The sequence below is a fragment of the Calidris pugnax genome, unplaced genomic scaffold (genome assembly GCF_001431845.1).
Source record: "Calidris pugnax isolate Ruff unplaced genomic scaffold, ASM143184v1 scaffold24, whole genome shotgun sequence".
In the NCBI taxonomy this organism is placed as follows: Eukaryota; Metazoa; Chordata; class Aves; order Charadriiformes; family Scolopacidae; genus Calidris; species Calidris pugnax.
Window position 1 is genome coordinate 25,192,919 of NW_015090922.1, and position 22,678 is coordinate 25,215,596.

At 47.8% G+C, this 22,678-nt stretch overlaps 1 long non-coding RNA gene across 2 annotated transcripts; it reads right to left on the reverse strand.

The window, feature by feature from the left end:
- Positions 1-702: 702 nt before the first annotated feature.
- Positions 703-6,195, reverse strand: LOC106893005. Of its 2 annotated transcripts, none has more exons than XR_001412966.1 (2): positions 6,059-6,195; positions 703-1,151 (listed from the first exon to the last, which is right to left on the reverse strand). It is a non-coding gene; the product is annotated as an uncharacterized LOC106893005 (long non-coding RNA). The 2 variants fall into 2 exon arrangements; XR_001412967.1 differs by having other exon boundaries at positions 703-1,649; positions 6,059-6,178.
- Between the last annotated feature and the right edge of the window lie 16,483 nt (positions 6,196-22,678).

Consider the following 22,678-nt stretch of genomic DNA (forward strand, 5'->3'; position numbering starts at 1 on the left):
TGGCTGAGCGCGGCATTTACTGATGGTTATTCCAGGGCAGAGAGCAGGCTCAGGGTTTTGCAGTCACAAGAAACACATTCCTCTGGGTTTACCCTTCCGACTTCACCGCCGGCAGCGTGATGGGAATAGCAATTCCAGCCTCTCCAGTGCGGCGGGCTCTGGGCACCCGTGTCCCAGAGCAAGGCAGATGAGTCCTGGCTTGTCTCACCTCTCCAGGCTGGAGCCTTTCCCTCCTGTCAGCTGGGAGCAGAGCGGTGTCTGAGAGTCAGAATTCCCTCCCACCCTCCAAAATCAGGGCTATACTCAGGAGATGCCACGGGTATCTACTGGGTCCTTAACTCTAAATGGGGTCTGGCCCTACCTGAGGAGCTAAACACAGGCAGTGAAACATGCACTTTGTATTTTCGAGATTAATGATGCTTCTTTCACATGTGGCATGGATGGCTGGATTTTTGGCAGTGCTGAGCATCTACGACTACAACCACATTCACTTGGAACACATTGGCACGCAGCGCTCTGGAAAATTAGGCCATGTTTCTCCAGTGCAAAAGGCTTGTTGATGTGTGGGATATCAAATGTGTAAAATTATTTGCACTCTGCTTCTTAATAACAATAAAAGGATGACTCATAATTACTTTCTGGGAATATTAAAATCCTAGACACAATGCTTCTAGCACTGAACAGTGAATCTGTACAGCATAGTGTATTAAATGCTCTCCTTTATTACAGAATAGTGATGTCTAATAACTCTCAAGCTCAAGTCTCACCACAGCATTTATAATTCACATCCATAATAACATTTTCCAATTTAACAGCCTGGGGCAGACGCCACAATGCGTTATACAGCACGGATGCAAATAATGAGATAGGATGATGTCATTGTGTAGCGTTCCTCCTAAGCGATCTAAAAATACTCTCTCCCGCTTTCCCACCTTTCATCATCGCCTTCTCCCTCCCGTCTGATGCTTTTGCACCCGTTCCCATGGTAACAGCTTCTATTGTAGCCCAGACCCTCATGCAGATGTTGTCATTGATCCAACACCTTGCGGCAGCTTTGATGGCGCATTGTCTTCTTGTTTCCTGCCCTCCTGTCTCCTTTCTCCCCCAGTAAGGATGGGTTGGGGCGCTTCCTCCTGCTCTGTGCCTTTGATCTGAAGGAAGAGAAGGGGCAAAGTATCGATTGGGTTTTATTACCAATCCTAATCCTTCTTGGGGTGCTTGCTGAGAGCTAAAATAATATGCTGTGGAGCCAGCTACAGGTTTGCTTGCGTGGTTGTTTAAATTGGGTGCCTTAAATAAAACCATTGGAGAAATCAAGAGCAATTAGCATTGGGAGACCCTAATTAAAACCTCTCTCTGTCAGGGAGTGGAAAACTTCTGTTTCATAGTGGGATGATGCTGCTTTACTGCTTGCATAGTCTGATCAGAGCTTTTCTCTTTTTTTGCCTTTTTCTTCCTTCTGTTTTGTTGTTTTTTTTTTCCCCCCCTGCTGAGCGCCTAGGGAAGTTTCCACATTTTGGCCATGTTCATTGTTCAGGCTCTCCCCACCCAGGCTTGTCACTCCAGCTTGGCTCAGAGGGAAAGGGAGGGAGGCGGGAGAGCTGCACTGGGAGAGCTACACCGTGGATTACTGCCGAAATGAAGTGTAGCTGTAAGAAAAAAGCAGAGAACAAGGAAATTCTGCTTAATCACCTATTGTCTGCAGTTGTTTTGCATTCTTCACCTGTCACTCCTTGCTGGAGTTGGACGTTGTTCTCCTGATGATGAGAACCTGACAGACGGATGGTAATGAATGTGTAACTGAAGACCTGGGCTTTTGCACCTGCATTATTTATTCACCTAAAGCAGGAGCTGCTCTATATTTAGTATATGATGTCAGCAGCTTGTTTGCATCCTTAGGAATTGGCAGGGAGCCACATCTCACATGATATATGAAATCACTGATAAATGCTTCTTTTCACTGGAAGAAAAACAGCTTAATAAATGCGGCTCTTTTCTGCTTCCATCTCTTCCCTCCCCACCACGCTCCCTTCCCCTTCTGGGATTTGTCTCTCGGTGGCAGAGCTCAGCAGCATCTGTGAAGTGGAAATGAGCAGGCAGTACCGCAGATCAAAATGAGGCCGTGGGTATGCTCGGGAAGTCGCTGCCCTCCCAAGCCCCCCTCCGCTCCCCCCTCCCAAGTCCTGGGGCTCTGCCAAAGACCCAGCCAAGCGGGGCGGAAGGGAAGAAAGGGAGCAAGGGAGAGCCTCCTCCGCGCAGCACAGGCTTTGCGGGGACGCTGGTATTCCCGGTATGTAATGAGTTTCAGTTGGGTTTTAGCAGGCAGGGAGCAGGGGGGCAGGGAGGGCTCCCAGATGCTACGCTCAGCGCAGAAATGGCACCGTGACAGATACTAGCAGTTATCTGTCTCGAACACATCTTCGGTGCGAGCATCCAGCAACAAAATCTTACATTCACGCTTTCGCCGGGGAAACGCAGCTTTTCTGGCGCTGCTGCGAAACCAAAGGTCATGCAAAAATAGCAAGTTTTATGTATGAAAAATAGATTCTGGTGCCAGGTCTTCAATTGCCGTTACCTGGCAGGGCTCCATCAAATTTCCATGCACCAATACACACCAGCTGAGGGTCTGATCCTTAATTCAAACATGGAGCGAGTCAGGGGGGCTAAAGAAACGGGGTGCAGCTCCTAGCTCACAGGCGCATGCCCATCCTGATAGCTTAGGGCTAGTTTTCCAAACTCAGCAGGTGCCATGGTTTCACGGCATATCTCTGCTCTCCATGGCAGCAGCGATAAGACCTGTAGGGAGCTGCAAATGTTTCACTGACTGATCCCAAGGCTACAGCTTGGGGCCTGAGTGGGTTGTTGCTTTGGCTGTCACTTGCTCAGATAAAGAACACAGCCTGCCATGGGGCCGGTGTCCTCAGCAGTGCCAAGTGAGATGTGAGAAATCCATTTAAAATAGGCGACTGACCCACGGAAACAATCAAACCATTTGTTTCGGCAAGGATTTCTTGCGGCGGGCAAAAGCAGCTAGCGTGAAGCCAAAGATTTACCCTCCCCAGCATTTTGCTACCAGGGTTTAACATAACTGCTGCCAGCGCAGACCCAGCAAGAAGCAGGAGGGAGAAGAAGTAGCCTTGCTGCAGAGCTGCTCTGCTGCAGATGAATGACTTCACCTGTTTATTAAACAAGCCCATTCAAGCTTCCGCTCCACAGCCATTTGCTTGATGGGTTTGAACAATAATGAACCAGGATTAAAAAAAACCTGCCCCTGAGAAATTCAGACAGCTCCAGCAAATGGGATCAAATAAAGTTGGTAGTATCATGTGGCCTGCTAATGTTCAGAAATGACATCCATGTATCTTGAGCTTATTCAAACCAGCATTTTGCTTTGTTTTTGGTGAATAGGGCGACCTGCAGGTTAAGCATCAGAGAGACATTTGGGAGGAATTAAACAGAGAAAGGTGGGGACGGAACACGAAAGGAAATTCTTTCAAGAGCCTTAGCATAAAACATCCTTCTATAAAGGAATATGTGAGACAAGGTTTTAGATGAGACAGTTGTCCTCCCAGGAAAAACATCATGAAGTTGTTACACAGAAACTCATTAAAGAAAAAAGTCAGCCGATGCCACAAGATGATATCTCAGTAGTCCCAGATGTTTGCTGTTCTGGGAAAAAGGAGGAAAGATTACTCTCAGAAATTCACCCTGTGTCAGTGGGGTACTCAAGGAAACTTGGAGTGAGTTTGTAAAATAAAGAAAGACTCTTCTCCTTGGATTAATATAGGTAGCAGCCATAAATAGCTATCTGCTATTTCAAAATGCTGAATGGATCCTGATGTCCTGTCCAGGGCAGGAACCAGTATGATGGCTGCTCTGGGCCTGGGAATTACAAAACCTTGGCTGTTTCCTGATCATGTAATGTATTTTCAGTGTGATGCTGGGAGATCCCAATAGCTGTCTGTCTCTATTTCTCTCAGTAAAACCGGAAAATCACTTCTTCCCTTCCCCTAAGGTCGTGACCCTTTGCATGTTAAACACGGAGGACTGGGGTGGTCTCTTGCCATGCCTCCACCAGCTTGCTTGGTGGCAGATGCTCTGCTCTCCATTTGGGCTTTAGCCATAGCCATGTGACTACTAAGGATGACCACTTATGCCTGGGCCAAATCTTGCAGAATTGCCCCTCACTGTTAGTATTCTAGCAAGCTGCAAGGAGCTCATCTTGCTGGTGCCTGAGCACCATTTTTTGCAGCAGTGTTATAGGTGAGAGACCACGACACAGAAGGGAGGGGGAGCCTCACTGGTGGGACGCTCATGGAAGATGAGCTTCATCAGAAGGATGAAGCTCATGAGCTCTGCCAGTAGGACGCTGAAGGAACATGGCCAGGCAAGGCTCATTGTCACTCCTGGCATTAGCACTCCATGCCAGGGAGCTGCAGCCAGCACAGTCCTAGCTGCAGGCAGGGTGGGTGGCACATGGAGCAGAGCCAGCCACAGCAACCCCCGGGTGAGCCTGTGAAGCAGCTTTTTAATATGTCACTCCCAAAATCCCCGCCATGATCAGCCCTCAGCCGCTATGAATGTAAGGCTGGCATGTGTGGCTGAGCTGCAGGGACAAGGGGTGAGAGCAATGGCTCTGGGGTCTCCCAACTTGCTCCTGGTCGTCTTAAAGCTTGTGCATGCAAGGGAAAAGACAACATTGTGCCTGGTGTGCAGGCAGGGGCACAGTGCTTCAACCTGCACCTGGAGTGGTGGGAGTTCTCACAAGGGGATCTGGACCTGATCTAGCCTAGCTTGCACTGGCAAATTTCCTACTGCTGGCTGTAGGCCAACATCACAGCTATGTGACACGCAAACACAGCGCTCAAACACCTAAGCCAGTTTTATTTCACACGTTTCATTATTTCGGGAGACGTTTCCATGGAGGTTCTCATTTCAGCGTAGCAGTCCCCTGTTTCACTGCAGCCAAAGACCTGACCGTGACTTCAGCATCATTTAACAGCTGAGGAAATGAAGTGAGAGTAGGCTGAATTGACAGAGAACTGGGCTAGTGGGGACACCGACGGGTGGCCTTAAGCAGTGGAAAGTCCACTGAGGGGGGACTGAATTAAAAAAGTGTGATTTTTTTTTTTTTCCTCTCCAATGAGAGGAGATAACCTGCAAAGCTTTGCTTGCAAACAGAGGTGATGGAGGTGTCCAGCAGATACATCTTCTCAGCAGTTCCCTGGAGCGTGAAACTGCTCTCTGTGGGCTGAGGCCAGCCAGAGGGGCATCTTACACTTGCCATTTTTGACCAGAGGATTTAAGGGCTATACAGCAGAGTATCTAACTCTAAAAACACAAACAATCAATTAGTTTTGGTGTTCTCAAATTGCTGTAGTAAAGCAGGAGAGAGAGACAGAATGATAGGATGTCAACAACAGAGCTGGGAGGTTAAGCCAGATATGCTGAGTCTCTCTCCAGGACATAACCACAGTGCATACCTTCCTCTTTGGCCCACAGCAGTTGCATCTTAAACCCTGTTAATCTGGATCAGTAACAGAGCTATTCTCTTCTAGAGGGTCAAAAACACTTCTTGCACATTTTCTTAACAAGGCAATAACCTACGTCTTTAATACTAAAAAATAAAAAAGGCAAGTTGCTCTCATTATTTTTCTTCATCTAGTACTTTGCTTCATGTGAAGCTGTAAATGAGAAAAATATCTACATATCCTCAAAGCCCCTAAACCCAAAGCATTTAATAAGAAATAAGCCATGAGTGACCCACCATTCCCTCACATCCAGAACAATTTCCAGCTGAAACCCTGACAACAATGGAGTCATTCAAAGCTCGCAGATGTTTCATGAAGATTTTCTCAGAACATCTAGTCAGATGGATTTCACAAGTGGGCTCTGTTTGCCATCAGACAAATATGATATATACTAGATTCACCTTTACCCATAAACCACTCGAATGAGGCTTCATCAAAGAAAGTATGCTTTTCATCATGCTTTTTACTGGCAGCAGAGCTGTGCCCAGAAGCACTTTGTGCTAAGCCTTTTTCTTGTAAATACTTACAGGCTTATTGCTCATCCTCCCTCATTCAGGACATGGTGGGGACTCAGGAAGGGGAATGACACTTCCACATTGTTGTTGGCGTGGCCAGTGGAGAGCCTTTCTTATGCCAGGCTGGGGAGGAGAAACAGCTTACTTCCCCCATACCTTTGGAGCTCAGCCTTAATTGCAAATGTGATGTCCTTCAGTGTAATCAGTTATTCCCTTGTTCGGAGCTCTCCTAAGTGCCTGGTTGACCTTCACTGTCCCTCTAGCTCTTTGTCCCCCCTGGCAACAGATAAGATAAAACCTGTCAATGTGTTGGAGAGCTGTAGCAGATCTTTCCTGTGTGCCTTAGGTTGCAGTTGTTCCCTGACACTGTGTTGCCCGTTTGTCCAACTTTGGCTCTGATTGATGGAAGGAAGGAGAAGTTGTTTGAACAGATACGGCAGCCCCGTGACATGGGAAAAAAACAAGGTCAGCTTAGGCTCACCAGTGTAAGAAACTGAGTGATGAAGTAGTCACCCCCTGCATCTTTACTGCACATGTAAGGAACCATTCTGTGCCCCTTCCCCTATCTCTTGGCTGCTGGGGAACAGAAGGTCGTGTAGTGCGACCTGTCAGGGTTGTCTTACCTTTCCCCTTCTCGTCCTCTCAGCCTCATCTCATCTGCCCTCCCTGCTCTTTCCTGCCCTTGCCTTTCTCATGCCTCTCCCTTAGCTCTTTCCTAATAAAGACCTTAAACCCCATCTCTTTTCACATTGATCATGGCTCTATGGTGGTATTTGCAAACCCTTTTATTTCCCCTCTGCTTCCTTGTTCAATCCCTTTTATTGCCTTGTCTTTCTCAAGATAGCTCTTCAGTCCCAGGACTGCCCCGTGGTTCAGACAATGCCTTGCCAAGTGCAGATCCAGTTCTGTCTGTCCCCTGCATATGGCCACAACAGAACAGAAACCCCACGTGCACCCCAATCCATCGTAAAGCTTAAGAGCAGCAAGCTCTGTATTAAATTTGCTTTTCTGCCAAGTGGGCTGGGCTTGTCCCATAGGCCAGCCCCACTGGGCTCATGGGACCTCCTGTCTCTAGAGTGACATGGACATGAAGCTTAGCAAAGAAAAGGTCACTGTGGCAGTCAACATGTCAACAATTTGGGTTAAAGAGACTTGCCTTTCAGAAAAGAAAGGCTCTAAATCCAAGAAATAAGGCCTTCACCAAAAACCTTGAGCAGCAGGGATTGGTCTTTTAGGAGTGTGACAAATGGGAACCAGAGCCAAGGGAAAACATCGTTGCGTACTGAAGTCTCTGAATGGCAAAGGACTTTGTTCCCTGGCGGGGAGGTGAAACAAGCTGTTTGTGGCGTGCCTTGTGACTGCTTGGCAGGAGCCTCTCCTTCTTGTTGCCAACTGGGGATGGGGTTAGATGTTCACTTTCAGGAACATCTGATGGGTTCCCCTTCACAACACAACAAACAAACCAAACTCCAAAGAGCAGTACAGTTGCTGGAGTCCTGGAAGCAGCTGTAGGAAAACATCTTTTTGTTGGTTCACCTACTGAACTGAATGGCCTATGCAGTGCTACAAGGAAGGGGCAGACCTGGTGGGGTCTGTCTAGGTGCCTGGATCCTTGCAGTCAATGAGCCGTGCCTCAACATCCCCTCAGCTTCCTGGGAGGAGGCCAAGAGGGATGCAGCTGACTGGAAGTGTCCGGCAGGGTGGAGCGGGCAGGGGTCTGGGAGTCCTGGGCAGCAATGAGGGGAAGGAGTGCCTTTATGCAGCTGATTAGCTGTTCTTCTCTGCTGCTTCCTGACTCTTTTAGAAGATCCTTGAAGCCTGCAGTGGAAAGAGTGATGCAGCATTGGGCAGCCGCTACCTAATTTTCTCCTGGCTCTCTTGCACACCGCCCACAGCTGGTGGGGTGAGGCTTCCCCAGACTAGCAGCTCCAATGATACCAAATCTTCTGGCTGACAAGGAGTGGGCACACCAAGGGAGTGAGCTGCTGGCAACCTCGCTTCTGTCCCAGGTTTTTACTCTGGGAAAACTGGTCACTCTGTGCTTGCACTGTGGGTGGAGGAGGCTTCTTGTCTCCTGCTCTAGCTGCCAGGTCACAGGCAGTAGCCTCAGCCCTCTAGCAGTGCTCAGCACATTTATGGTGGCAACAAGGTTGGCACACTGGGGGATGTTTGGACCCTCCTTGGGGCTTCTCAGCAGCACAGGCAAAGCTGGGTCTTGTCAGCTGAAGGCTGAGCAGCTAGGGACATTCCAGCCATGGGACAGGGGGAAGGATGGAGCTGGAAGGGGGAGATGTGGGGCAGGGCTCAAGCGACCTAGAGCTTCACCCAGCCTCTAAGCAGTAGCAGCAGAAGTTCAGCTCTACAGGAGTGTGGTGCCGGCAGAATAGGTGGCGAGGACACGACTGTTTTGGTGCCCTGAGTCATCTGCTGCCCTAAGCCTGTGGCTGGGGGCCAGCCCGGCAATACTTGCATCAGGCAAAAGCCTGGGGCCCAAGCAGGACCAGCTGCTCCACCGCTCCTGCTGTGCAGCTCCCATGCCAGCAGTGCAGGACCGTACCCCATCTCTGGCCTGGGGGGCACAAAGGCAGCAGTGCTCCTCGCTGCCACTTGGCACAGCCTTTAAGACCAGTGCTGCTGAATTTGTGGGGTGAAACAGAGCCTGGGCTGGACCTTGCATGGTGGGTGCAACAGATGGGGCACCAGCAGTGGGCTTGGGGAGTCAAGCCCATTGCGTTCCTCTGGTCTGCTGTTTTTCCTCTCCTTGCAGTCAACCTTTGGGAAACGTAGGAGTTCGGTCACATTGGGAGCCATGTGAGCGCTGGGCTGTGGCTGCTTTCCTGCTGCTGGGCTGTGGCAGGCTGACACCGGCAGTGACCTCCTCACCCCGTGCCCTTGGCACAGCTCCTGCCATCAGATATCCCAGCTTTGCATAGCTGTGACTCCCACTGGTGCGGGTCAGAGCTTTGCTTGAGGGACTAGAGCAATGGCACCACTCCGGGCTGTTGCATGATGAGGGTGATTCACCGCTCCCCGCCTTCCTGTACACATCAAGCAAGGCCTGGACTTGTCCCTCCTCCCATCCCTTTGCTTTGGTTTCCACCAAGCTGGAGCAAGCAGACCTGCGAGGGATGGTCATCCTTGGGAAGACCCAGTCAGCCCATGCTTGCCAACAGACATAGTAGCAGACACTAAAATAAAGACAAAACCTCCTTTTCTAGCCATTTTACTCCATTCCTCTGTGTCAACTGCAGAAAGATCTGTGGGAAAAACCAGCTTTTTCGCCCATGTCCTGTTTTGGGGAGGGTTGCCCCCCTTGCAGTCGGGTGGCTCGGGTTTTCCCGGGGCTTTGGGCCAAGCTGAACCAAGCCTCCTCTGCCAGGGGCACTGGGGGGCTGCGAGTGTCACAGCACATTTGTCTCCCTCCTCCTCCTCATAGCCTGCCGCAGCAGAACTCACTCACTCGGCGTGGCTGTGTCTTCACTGTTTCCCTCAAGGGTCTGGTCACCATCAGATATGCACATGTGCAACATCCATTTAAATCCATAATAAATGCGCGCACACATTTTGTGTGGTGACTGGCCCCCCGACTCACACAAAAATGTGGTTTAAATGGGCTTGGAGGATTTGGGCCGTCATTAAATTCCAAGGAACAAGTCCCGCTCCCACATTCTCGTGCACCAGGGACTTGGGGACATGCATGTCATGAAGGACCACACTCACGCTGCCGCATCCCAACCCCCCTCCCTTCCCTGGCCACCTCCCCAGGATGAAGAAACAGGACTCCAGCGCTTTCTTGGTGGCGTTAGACTTCCTGCTGCAATCCTCCCCTCCCTCTCCAGGGCAGGGGAAATCTGCTTAGCCTTTACTTTCTCACACATGTTTCAGATGTGCAGGGGTGTGATTGTAAACAATGTCATCGGCCGTGCCAGAGCTGTCTGCTCCTGCCGCGCTCCCTTCCCAGCACCCCAGGGGTTCCCGTAACAGGGCGTAAAGCAAACAAAGCAAAACAGTAATCTGCTGTTCCAATGGCATTTTTTTGTTTTTAGAAAATGTTAATGATAGGTTATGTGATTACCCTAGGTTTGGCTCCACTTACTCTTTATTAAGCACATCTGGTATTTAGTAACAGTGTAAGTAGCAGGAGTTTTTCTGGCGCGCAAATAAGATTATCCCATGTTGCCATGCAGTATGGAAACTCCTCAGGGAAGCCAGTGAACTGCGTGGAGATACAAGACTTTCTTGTCGGCCGGGCAGCCAGCCAGAATAGCTAAAAAATGTGGATTGGCACAGAGCTGTTGCCACGCAAACACTTCTGGAAATTTCTATGTTCAGGCCTGCCAAATCCTTTATATGTAACATGAGTTTCTGTCTTCCTCAGCAGCCCGTCTGAAGCCCGAGCTCTCCTGTACACTTTAAAAAGGAAAAATAAAAAAAAAATCCAAGGCAGTCCTGTTTCCAGCGCACCACTGCCAAGCTAACAATTTCACTGAATTAGGGGGAATTTCCTAAAACATTTGTTTGAGCTACATTGAGTGCAACATGTGGGAGACAACTGTGTTTCCTGGAGAAGAAAGGAGAGCTGTCTCCCTTGGTGGAGACTGCCTAACGTCTAGCGGGAGAAAAACAACCAGCCATGACAAGAAAATGTTTTTTAAAACTTGGCACGAGAAGCAGGTTTTATTTATTTTGAATGCCTTTTCCAGTCTGGTCAATGTAGTGTATGAAGAGAGGGATGGTGGAGGGAAGCTGATGTTTTTGTTAGGGCCCAGGGCTCGGAGTCAGGAGGTCTGGGCTCTATTTCTGGCTCCGCCATAGCCTTCCTGTGGGACTTGGGTGAAGCTCTTGGAGGTGAGTTGTTCCAGTCTCTGAGCTTCTCTGTGCATTTAATGGGGGTATTGTGTGCAGGTTTCATATGCGTTTGCGTGAACTCAGGCTCTGCATCCAAAATTATTAATCCTCTACATTTCTTAAGGAAAGGACTGAGAAGGATATGAAGCAGAAAAGCAAATGTTCATCTGGTGCTTGACTGTGCTTGGCTCCTGCTGCTGGAAGGCGCTGGCCTTTGGAGCTTTAAACTTGGTTGTTCTGGGTCTAGGGATCTTTGTGGGTGTTCCTGACAAACCCCCGTCACTTTTGGCTCTCCCACCCCTAGCAATGGGACGCATGCATTTATACCACAACTGTGTTGACTTAGTGATGGTGCCCTTGGGAAGGAGTTTGTCTGGGTATTTTCTAGACTTTTGCACAGCGACGAGAGCATTTGGCATGGAGGCTGGCCATGAGCAGAGGAGATTCATCACAGCAACTTAAAAGCACATTGTGCACAATTTCTACACGGCCAGTGACTAGCTCCAGCACTTGGACTGTGTGTGGCTGTCCTTTCTGTGGATCAGCTCACAGCATGGCAGGGAGCTACCTTGGTAAGGTCCATGAAAGCAGTGCAAAAGCACCCTGCCAGGTGCTGGCTGACTGCTGCCTGGTGGCTCAGCTGTCCTCTGTGGTGAACTTCTGATGCAACTTCCAGCCACAGGAAAGAGCATCTCATCCAAAGAGCTGACTCGGCTCCAAGCTGCATACCAACATAAGTGGAAGAGGGGATCTGGCTCAGCTGCTGCATGCCTTTGACCACAGCAACCATCCACACCTCCAAGAGGGGCAAGGGAAGGGGCAACCACCAGCCCTTTGTCTGTGCAGCATTGACAATGCTCTTTGGGAAGGCAGGAGAGGATTAGCAACAGTGACAAAACAGGCATAGATGTCCAAAGGAGAAAAAGATAAGCTTGGGATTTTCCTGTCTGCTGACCCACCCTTTGATAAGCCCAACTAATAGCCTCCCCATGAGTTAACTTGTGCACAAGAGGAGCTTCTTTTCAGGCCAGTCTTGTCTCTGTAAACATTGCTCCCATGACTGTGGCTCCTGTGGCTGTAGCAACATCTGTAGCTTGTGAAAGACATTTTGCTGGGTAGCTAATGGGGAAGGATACAAAGGGTTTACAGGGCAGTGAGGTGCGAGGGAATGAGAATAACCCACAGTGTAAGGAAGGGAAGGACAGGGAAGGACTGCAAGGATGGAGAATAAGAAGGTGTAAGACTCGGGGTGAGAAAATTTAATTTCCTCAGGGAGGAAAGAAGAGAAAACATTGGATGGGGAGAACGAGGGTGGAAACAAGAGCAAGGGAGAGCCAGAGCAAAGCCAGAGCAAAGAAACTGACGAGGATGGTGGCCAGGAATGAATGGGGAAAAAGAGGGAAGTAGGTAAAACCACCATAAAAAGAAAAGGAGTGACATAATGAGCAAGAGAAGAAAAGTGTTTTTAGAAGAGGAAATGCAAACCAAGACAGGAGAAGATGATGTGGAGAAGACAGAAAAGAACAAAGGTGGAAGGAGGAAAAATAGGATAGAGATATGGGAGAAAACAGGTGAAAAAAAGAGACTTGCACTGTTCTTAGGTTAACAAAGTTTCTTTTTACTAGTTCAGTATTGTGTTGCAATGTCCCAAGAGGCATTTTGTTTCTGTGGCTCTTTTGACCACTTATGGCCGATTATTCTGGGTTCCATGACCAAGTAATTAGAAGAAAAGGAAGAGAAAACAACCTAAAAATCACCCGGATATGTCACAAGGCTTTGTCTGAAGGACTTCTCCCTTCAGATGGAATTGTTTCTAGAAAATAGCTGAGATGCTGACACCCCCAGTGTGCATGTGGCTGGCCTCTATGTTGCCTGGGCAAGCTGTTGGGGCTCAAAGATTTCTGAACCCTCCCCACCCACTTTGCTGCAAATTACTCTGTTCTGCTTGGGAGGGATGATGAAGAAGGGAGGATCCCAGCAGAATCCTCTTGCCAGCACGTCTCAAAATCCCAAAGCTGGCTCTGATCCTGCAGGATTTGACCAATATCTGTTGAAAGTGGAGAACTCAGACTGCAGGGTGGCTTGGTTCTACACCCCACTCAATGGGAAGTCAGAAAAGCAGGATTGGATAGCAGATTTCTCTTCTGCTCTGACAGTCCTATTCTTTCCATGCTAACTCGGTACCTTTTATTTACTTATTGAAGTGAGACGCAAACTTCTTACATTCAGGAGGCAGATGGACTGGCAGTTACTGCATCACTAAGAAACCTGAAGCCCTGGAGTAAACATCAAAGGAGAGGCTTTTCTCTGGAATTATATAATCCCTGTTATGCATATGGGAATTAAACACCACCTTACAGTAGAGGGGCAGGGCAGCTTAGTTAACATAAGCAAGGCATGTAACTGCACTGTACATCTTAAACCACGGTTCCATCAAACAGAAAATCTGGCATAAAAAGTGCCCTGTGCTGGACCAGGACATCACAGCCATGCGCTGCCAAGCACTGAACAAGCACAAACTTACTATGTTGGTTCAGATATGTTTGTCAAATTCTGGCAGACACCGTACCGAATCAGGTAATGTCTGTCCTCCAGTCAGCACAAAACTGGCATCAATACCACATCGTGTGCTCTGACTAATTCAACAGAAACATAATTGTGTGCTTAGGCCAGATCTGGATCCAGTATGCACAAGGAGGTGCTCCTGCAGTGCCAAAATCTCATATTAATGAAGTTGGAAGCAGAGCCATGTGCATTAGCTGCCTGCTCTGAATTCTTAGGAGTGGCAGCAGTCCATGGCAGGGGGCTTTTTCAGAACAATCATAAAAGGCCATATTTTTTTTTCTGGGGTGACAAAATTATTTCCTTTGTTTCCAATAATCTTAGCATTTGCAAATACTGAATTGGTCCTTTTGTTTGCTGCACTTGTTTATTGCAGATTGTAGTCTCAGCGAAGCTCATGTTAGGATGACCAGTTCCCCTGCTCTTCATCACTGTCATATTGTCAAACACAGTTATGCTGGTCTGTTTAAAGATGCTGACCGAGCATAATGTTGACCACATTGCCATGAAAGTAGTTTGCCATACCGGAACTGTCACTTAAAATTGAATATTTAACTCATTTGAGATCGAAGGAAATAATTTGCTCAATCAAAACACTCCCCTTGGTTTGTCTTAATGTACATAACCCAGTGACGTATCAGAATGGCCCTCGGTATTTTCTTGTTAAAGTTTCATGACCAAATTTGAAGAAAAGCTTGGAATGATTTCTCTACCTCTGGGGAAAATCACAGACTCTCAACATTATGCTTAACCATCCCTGCTAGAGAGGATTTATTCCTGGGGCTCATAAAACATTCTTGAAACAGTAAAATTTTTGCCTTGTGACTGCAGCATATTGCACCAAGTGTTGAGCACTTTCAAAACAATTTCCTGAGAGGATGTGAAAGGTAGATTGGGATCCAAAGGGACACATTTTTCTCCTTTTCTCTCATACTCCCAAGGCTCCTTTCCACTTCTGTAGGAAATGCAGTGCAGAACACTAATCTTGGTCGACTAAAAGGAATACTTTTTCACATTTCAAAGAGGAACGCAAGTCTCAAAAATTGAAGCTAAACCTGGGTAACTGTAATAATGCTTGGCACTTACATGCAGGTTTTCATCTTCTAGCCACTTTACATTAAGTAATGAATCCTCAGGACTCCCCTGTGGAGTAGGTGGCTGAGTATTATTAGCCCCCTTCTGCAAATGGGAAAACCGAGGCAGAGATGTTAAGTACCTTGCCTAAAGCCACCGAGGGATTCTGTTGTAGAGACAGGATCAGAGGTTAGGAGTTTTTGTGCTTTCAATTCCCATTTCTATTGTGTCACTTAAGTATGGAGCCATAATTGAATATCGTAATGACCCAGGGGTGGAGTGATTCCAGCTACTCAGATCCAAGCACGGCTCCTCTGATGGTCAGAGACTCTGTGGTGCAGTCGCACGCAGCCAGACGGAGCACAAATGCCTAATGGGTAGGATAAAGAAGTGTCTCTCTCTTTGGCTTCCTCAAACACACCGTTGGGCAATGTTTGCCAGGCCACGTCTCAGCTCAGATCTCCATCAAGCTGTGTCTTCCTTTTAAGGCATAAGGCTAAATGCTTGCCTTGATGGGTGTTTTCACAGTAAGAAATAAACCTTTAGAGGCAGATGCTGCCATTAAGAACAAGGCTGGTGATCTTCTACCTTTGTGTGAAGCTTATTGTAACAGAGCAGGCTAGTTCTTCTCTACCTAATTTGTGCTTGTGCAGGAGTGTGAAAAGAAACCCAGATCCCAGTGCTCTGGGCTAAAGCAGATTCTTCACTAGCTTTAGGAACAGGACTGTTGTGTTCTGTGGTCCTCACATTACACATTTGGAGGAGCCTGGTTGTCCATCCAGAAGAACATGTGGGGATAGATACTGCCTTACTCTGAAGAACATGAGCTGAAGGAGTGGGCAGCCTGCACAGACAGTGACCACATCACCCAACTGGGAGCAGAGCCCTTTTCACAGGGCTGATGGAAGGATTCACGGATCTCAGCCTTGTCCCCTGACCAGTGTGTGTCTGGGCCAGGGAACCACATATCGAAAAAAAGAATATAACATGAAAGCCATGATGAAAACTATTATCAATGGCCACACAGTTGCTATCACAAATAAAAGGAAATGTATTCCCACAAATTCAGGGAAGAATTCTCTCCAGGCAAAGAAATGCTTGTTTTTCTTTGCTAAATGCCTACTTCCATCAACAGTACTTTCTGCATGTTGTTGAACCATGTTGTTGTTACATCAAGATGCCATCAAGCATTAAAGCATAAGAGCTGGCTTGTATCTCTCACAAGCTGCCAATGTATATTTATGTGGTGTAGGACGATACATCGTAAAGGGAAGGTCTGTAAAATGCTCTTGATTGCTAATGTTTTCTTTCTGACCCTTCCATTAATATGGAACCAGCACAAATCTATCCATCTACCCACTGATTCTGGCTCTGCACGTAGCACACATATTATTCTAGTTGGGAAGTGGAGTCTATTTTGCACCTGATGGAGCCTTTGCTTTGGAAAGGAATCAGAGGGTTTGGAACCAGAAACTGATCCACACCCCAGATTTATTTTGTTTATGCATAGGAAAAATGTGGAAATCCCCAGCTGCTGCGTGAAGTAGCCTGGGTAAAGATGATTCTTGCACTGAAAACACGGGACCACATTTGCTCTGAGAATGAAAAGGTGATGTTTTCTCACTCCTGTGAATTTCGTCTAAGGATTTTGACCTGAAAACCACTTAGCTCTACAAACAGGTCACTAGAGATTATGAACATCAGCCTTGCATGAACATTTGAAAACAAAATACTGTGATGATCTTTTTGGAGTTCTCTGACTAATTCTAGGAGTATAGCAATGAAGTAGGGTGATTAGAGTAAGAGAGATTGTTTGATAACGCCTGAGTCACATTAACTGGGTTGTCAGAGATTACTGGACCACACCATAGGTGTGAGAGGGGCTGGGAAGGCAACAAATCTCGCAGGGCACTGACGCTAACTGATATGTATCTTGTGTTTTAAAACACAATACAAACTCCACGTAGAGTATTAACTCATCTGGAGCCTTCTCACTTGAGTTTTGTGCCCTCTGGAGAGAAGAGCCCTCGACTCAGCAGTGCTGGGCCTTGAAGAGCCCAGCTGAGCTGCATGCAGACGCAGAATAGGTCCGTATGAAGGACCAGGCCCTTTATACATGACCCCTGGTGTTCATCTCCCATGATCAGAGCTCAAATCATTTGCTGCAAAGGAGGTTCTCCCCATTGCATTTGATATTGGTAGGATTTTGGCTAAACATGAATGTTTCCAACTGCGCGAAGTGTTTATAAAGCACACAACACATGTCTGACTGAGTAGGATATGTTTTTAATATAATGTAGTATGAGCATGTGGAAAAAATAATGGAGACTGTTCTCCATTCAGAATTTAAGCACAAGAAACTGCAATTACATCAACTTCTTTAGAACATGTTTTTTCTTAAGCATTTCATTAAATATTAAGGAAATATAAACACACATGTTAAAAATTGTGCAAACATCCTACAGATTGCATAGGAAGGACTTGGATTTTCCTTTCACATTGGGATTGCATCGTAATTCCATGAGGTCATCTTCGACTGCTGGCAAGGAGGACTGGGCCTATGGTTTCCTTCCTGTTACGTGTGTGTGTGCTGCAAAGGGAGGGCATGTCTGGAGCACTGACATGTATATGGTGTGCTAAAATGTATCTTCACTTAAACTATTTGCCTCTTTCTTACTTATTTTGAAAGGGAAACTCTCTCCTCCATTACCATTTGGTGAGCAAATCCAGTTGGAGAAAGGAGGCTCTTTGGACATCAAACATCTTACCTCTTCACAAATCAGAGATGGGGGTAATATAATTATATTAATGCTCCCGACTGGTCTGGTTTATGAGGCTGTTGTAATAAGACCATCCATTTACTTGAAGTGTATTCTTTTTGAAAACTGAAGGCAGAGGAGCTGGTGTCGGGCCAGGCAGCAGTGTGTGCCTCAGCGGCGTGGGTGGATGGAAGGGGCCATGACTTCTGGGAAACAAAGGTGTGGAGATCAAGGAAGAAGTTATGAGGCCAAATGCTGTCCGTCCTCTCCCTGCTTTCGCCTCCCCACACCTGCCCTGCTCTTTTGGGTACCTCCTGCCCTGTTCCTCTTGTCTTCCCTCTTTTGTTCCCTGAGCCTTTCTGCCTGCTGGAGGGACCTGGAAAACCCTCCCCGCACACCACAGCCCCCCATGGCTCCCTCAGGCAGCCCTGCCCGCAGCTACTGCTGCTCTGGCCAGGACCCAGCTGGCAGGGAATGAAGAGCAGAGGAGGGAGGGGCGGCCAGAAACAGCATCATGTTGTGGCAGCTCCTGGCAAAAGGGAAGGAGAAATGCAAGGAAACGCCTGACGGATGTGTGGGGTTGCAGCTGGGTTCTGGTGAGCATCTCAGGGGAGCTTTATGCCGTACGGCTGCTTGAGTAGGTATGGGCTAACATCGACAGGTACCAATTTCCTCCATTTCTAGTGCCTGTGAAAGTTAGGGGCAGTTATTCAGTCAAATTGACAATGGCTGCTGTGGAAAGGTTGCCTTGAGCGTGGCCTGGGAAAGGATGGGTCTGAGAGTGCTAACTTTTTATCTCCACAGACCATGTAACTGGATTTACCCAAAATACCAACCCAGCTCTCAGGTTGTTCTGTAAAGCTGACCCCTTTTGGAAACCCTGAATAATGTGGTTAATGTTCTTCTCCTATCTTCCAGGAGTTAACCCAAGGACTATATTACTGGAATATTAGCTTCTATTTTAAAGTACTGTTTCCCTGAAACTCCCCTTAAATTTTATCTGATAAAAGAGGAATAGAAGGAAACAATGCATTGGCCTGCAAAGGTCCTTATTGCACCAGGTGTTGGATACAGGCTGGAATTCATCTACTTTGTTACCCACGGAGTTTATCTCAATGTTTTATCCAGTGCAAGAGCACACATAGAAATTTTCACAGTTATGACACCAATATCCTGTGAAATAAACTGTGGGGTTATCGCTTACAGGAGGTAGGGTGATGATCCACTTAGTAGCAAACCAGTGCTCTAGACTGGTTTTAGGGTGCAGTTAAGCGCTGGAAAGGCTTTCCATGGTAGAAGGTGTAAAGCTAGTACTATATTCATCGAAGGTTACTCAAGTTTTCAAAGTTCTTCTCTTATGAGCAAGCCAAATTACTGCTCAGATAATTGCATAGTAATTCAGGATCCCTGCATTCCTCTCTTGCTTGTGTCTTGTCTTAAGGTACTGGGATTGGTGTCTGCTATGGAATTGACATACTGGCTGTGGGGCTGATGGGTTGCTATGGAATTGACACATGGGCTGTGGGGCTGATGGGTTGCTATGGAATTGATATACTGGCTGTGGGGCTAATGGGTTTTGACTGCTCCGGACTTGCTGAGTCCTTCATTCTGCCCTCCATGCTGTCCACCCTGTAGAGCTGCTGTGAGGCTGTGTTAGTCCCCACAGAGCCTTCTGGTACCCACAGAAGTACAAAATGTCGTCAATATTACATAAAACCCCATTTTATTCCATGCTATAACTGATGGCCCATTTTATTTTCCAGTCCCATTTGTCTTGTTTCCTTCTGCTGGTACATCACTTAATAAAGGAATTGGAAGGCTCTTCTTGTACGTGATGAACAGCCAGCCCTTTCTCAATGTGTGGCCCTCGCCTGGACTTGCCATTATTTGAGGTGTAGATAGGTTTGTCTACAAGCCTGCGCACACACGTGCGCGCTTGCAAAAGTGCACGCTGGGTGAGCTCCAGGCTAGCCATTAGATTTCCCCTGCTGTTACTCTACTGTACATATTCCTAGTAGATTAGAGCAGAATTTTTTTTATACGCTCTTCTATAAAAAGTGTGCTATATTGATTGCAGTAGAGTGAGCTGCTGTGGTTGATATCTGAGCGCTAACCCAGATAGGGATTAGCATTACATCAGCCATCAGGCGAGGGAACCTGGCGAGCTGCCAGCCTGTAAAAATGGAAGACATTTGCGTCACTGTTCCCTTGGTAATGCTTCTTGGAGCCGTGTCAGCTGTCCCCCGAGGTTGTTTCCTTAATATGTCAACAGACATTCCTGAATCTTTAATGCTGAATAGCTCTTTTTCCTCTTCCAAAAACACTTAGGTGACAGAGTAGCTAGTGTCTCCCGCTGCCCTATGCATTAAAAAATTATATACCTATGTAGATCAGGCTTAATACCTTTTGGGGGAGGGTCACAGCAGTTACAGTCAGATCTGGGTGAAGCAGAAACCCTGCCTGCTGTGTGATTGCCGTTTGCATGCACTGAGGAAGCAGCAGCCCTGTTCGAAACCACTCCTCCTCTGCCTCCAAAGCTTCCCACTGGAGGGAATGAAAGCGTCTGGGTTAGATTAGTCGTTGGAATTTGCTAGCATTTGGGATAAACTATCTGACCTTGCTTTAGGAATTCCAGTTACATACAATAACCTCAGGTTAATGCCTGAAAGCTGCAGGACTGTGTGCGCAGTGACCTCTAGCTTCCGGAAACCATTTGTTAGTGCCAGTTGTGAGAAATAGTCGGAGGTTTTATCCAATGACATTTTCACCTTTTCTTTTTTCTTCATGCAGCCAGCTGCTATTTTCGACTTGGAAGAATTAAAATGCAAGTAAGTTACACTTGACCAAATCTGAGCATGTGCCCTTTCAGCTGAAAGTAAACATCCCCTATCTAAAAGACCTTTTGTTCTTAGGTGACAATTTTGCTGTGCAGTTGCTGTAGTAATTAATCACAGACTTGTAATTTAATAGTTCGGGAAGAGCAAGCAAAGAAGTCATTCTAAGAAATCACTTTGTGAGTAACTTAATTTTGGTCAAGGAGCATTACTAAGCGTTGGTGATAATTTATCACTGTCGTACGCGTTTCACACAATCCACTGACCAAGACCGCCAGAGCAGAAAGCAGCTCTGCTGGTTAAAACTCAGTTCTGCTGAGGGGACTGCAAGCCCTGTTATTCTGCAGTCTTTATCCAGTATTGAAGGACTTCCAGATTCCTTGCTTGAGGAATTTGACCCCAGCAGTGGAATTTGCCTCCCGCGTAGGACCCCATGCGGAGCCGTTTCCTTAGGCTGCAGAAGGTATCCGTATGCCTGAAACGGGCGGGCAGGGGGAGGGAGGTGCTCGCTGGGGACCCAGCCGAGGCAGGACCCCGAGCCCTTCAGGTTGGGCTTTTGCATACACCCACGTACATACATTTACAGGGGGGACCGATGCTCCTGCCTAAGCCCTGGGCCTGTTTGTCCTTATGGTTGCCACCTGGCTGGTCTCCAGCTGGCATGGACAGCTGTACCCTCGACAGACAGGCGACCGGTGACTCAGTTCAGTGGGAGAACATGGTGCACCACTGCGGGGCTGAGGCCAGAGGCAGGCAGCCCTAGGGAGGAGTAACTTTGCCCTCTGCTGTCTCAGGGTGCCGGAAGAACTGGCTTTCCCCTGAGCCCCGTGACACCTGAATCCTGCACAGACATCACCATTGCTCAGCCACTTGGTCCACACCCCAGTTTCCCCAGAGCCTGCTGCTCATCAGGGTCACAGCCAGACAGTGATGGATGTTTGTTCTACCCTTGTCCTCACGCCGCTCTGCTGGGGGAGGCTGGAAGAGGGAGGTGGAAAAAACGTGACTGACGGGGGTAATCCAAAACTGGGACAGGGTCATGTGCTGGAGGCAGGTGGAGAGCACCGACTTCCAAATCGAGGAGTGCTTGGCTGTAGGTTACCAGCCTGGCAAGAGAGAGGAACAAGGCCACCGCCGAGCAGCTGGGCTTGACACAGATGCCAGAGGCAGGAATGACCTCAACTGTAGCTGCTTTTGCCTCCTGGCTGCTGCAGAGACCGGCACAGGGCTGTGGTTGCCTTCTTAAGGGAGATTGCCTGTGTGCTGTAAGTCTCCCTGAGGGAGAAGAAGCCCCCACACCAGGACCAGAGGTATGGGGAGGGCAAGAAGAAGTGAAAAGGTTCCTTCTCTGAGACAGAGTTTGTAACTCATCTCTCGCAGGATCACCTCCTTCCCTCCAGTCACCTGCTATGCACCCCAGATTTCTGACCAAGTGAGATGAGCCCCAAATCTTCCTTCAAAGCCCCAGCTCTTCCCCATTGTCAGCCCTGTGGCTCCTCTCTGTCTATTGCCATCATGCACTTCTATATATAACACAATACTCCTATCTGCTGCAAAGGGCGTTTTCTGAGGTAAAGTTAAATGCATGGCAAAACCTTCAGAAAAAGAGCCTTGAAAACACAATTGCTCTATCCTGACTGCTCGTGTCATTATTCAAATAGGCAGTCAAATGAAGGTCAGCTCTTGAATAGGTTTGAATTTTTATGTTGCTGTGAATGAACTGTCTCCTAGTCCCAGAAAGCTGCAAGTTGAGGTCTTTTGTACCGCTGAGAGCGAGGCTTTGAATATCCCAGTGATATCTGAATCCCTGAAACTTCTATTGCAGCAGAGTACCGTTTACAGTCACTGAGTAGCTGCAGCTGTAGGAGGTGGGTGCCAGCTTGCCCCGGAGCTCTGCACACCCTATCAGCTTTCCGAGCGTGCTTCCTTCCCCGACTCTGGGTGCAGTTCAACACTCCCTACCCATGTGCCCAGAGAAGGCAGCGGGAAACTCGCCACTGACCTCGGTGGATGTGGGAGTACCCTCACAACACTGACAGCAATCTACAAAGCCCCATATAAGTTGCACTTTTTATGCCCTCTTTCCATGCATGATGCCAGGATGAAAGGCTTCAGGGGCTACGCTGACCGACTTTTAAATCTGACTGAAGCAATCCATCCTCAGAGGTTGGCAGAGATTTGTCACATCGTGTTCTTTCACCTGATCTAAGCATGCCAACTTAACTGGAGTAGTTTTGATCCAGGATGTTCTGAAACAGCTCACTGAAACTGGTCACTGGAGGACTAGGCAATATCCCAGCCTCTATTTGTGCTGCAGCAATACTCCATTAAGTTTGCCCTGGATGCAAGTCTGGCAAGCTAATGAACATCCATACCAATTTGCTAGGCTGTCTGCAGGTAGTCCCCTGGGGACTGGATTCCATGGTGACTTACTGTTAGTCATCGTTTCCCCATGACTTTGTGCTTTTTAAGCCAAACGCTCAGTATTCTGGCCAGGTGTCATATGGTGCAACTGCCGGCTGCTGGAAGCAGAGAAAGTCAGCGACAGCTCAAAG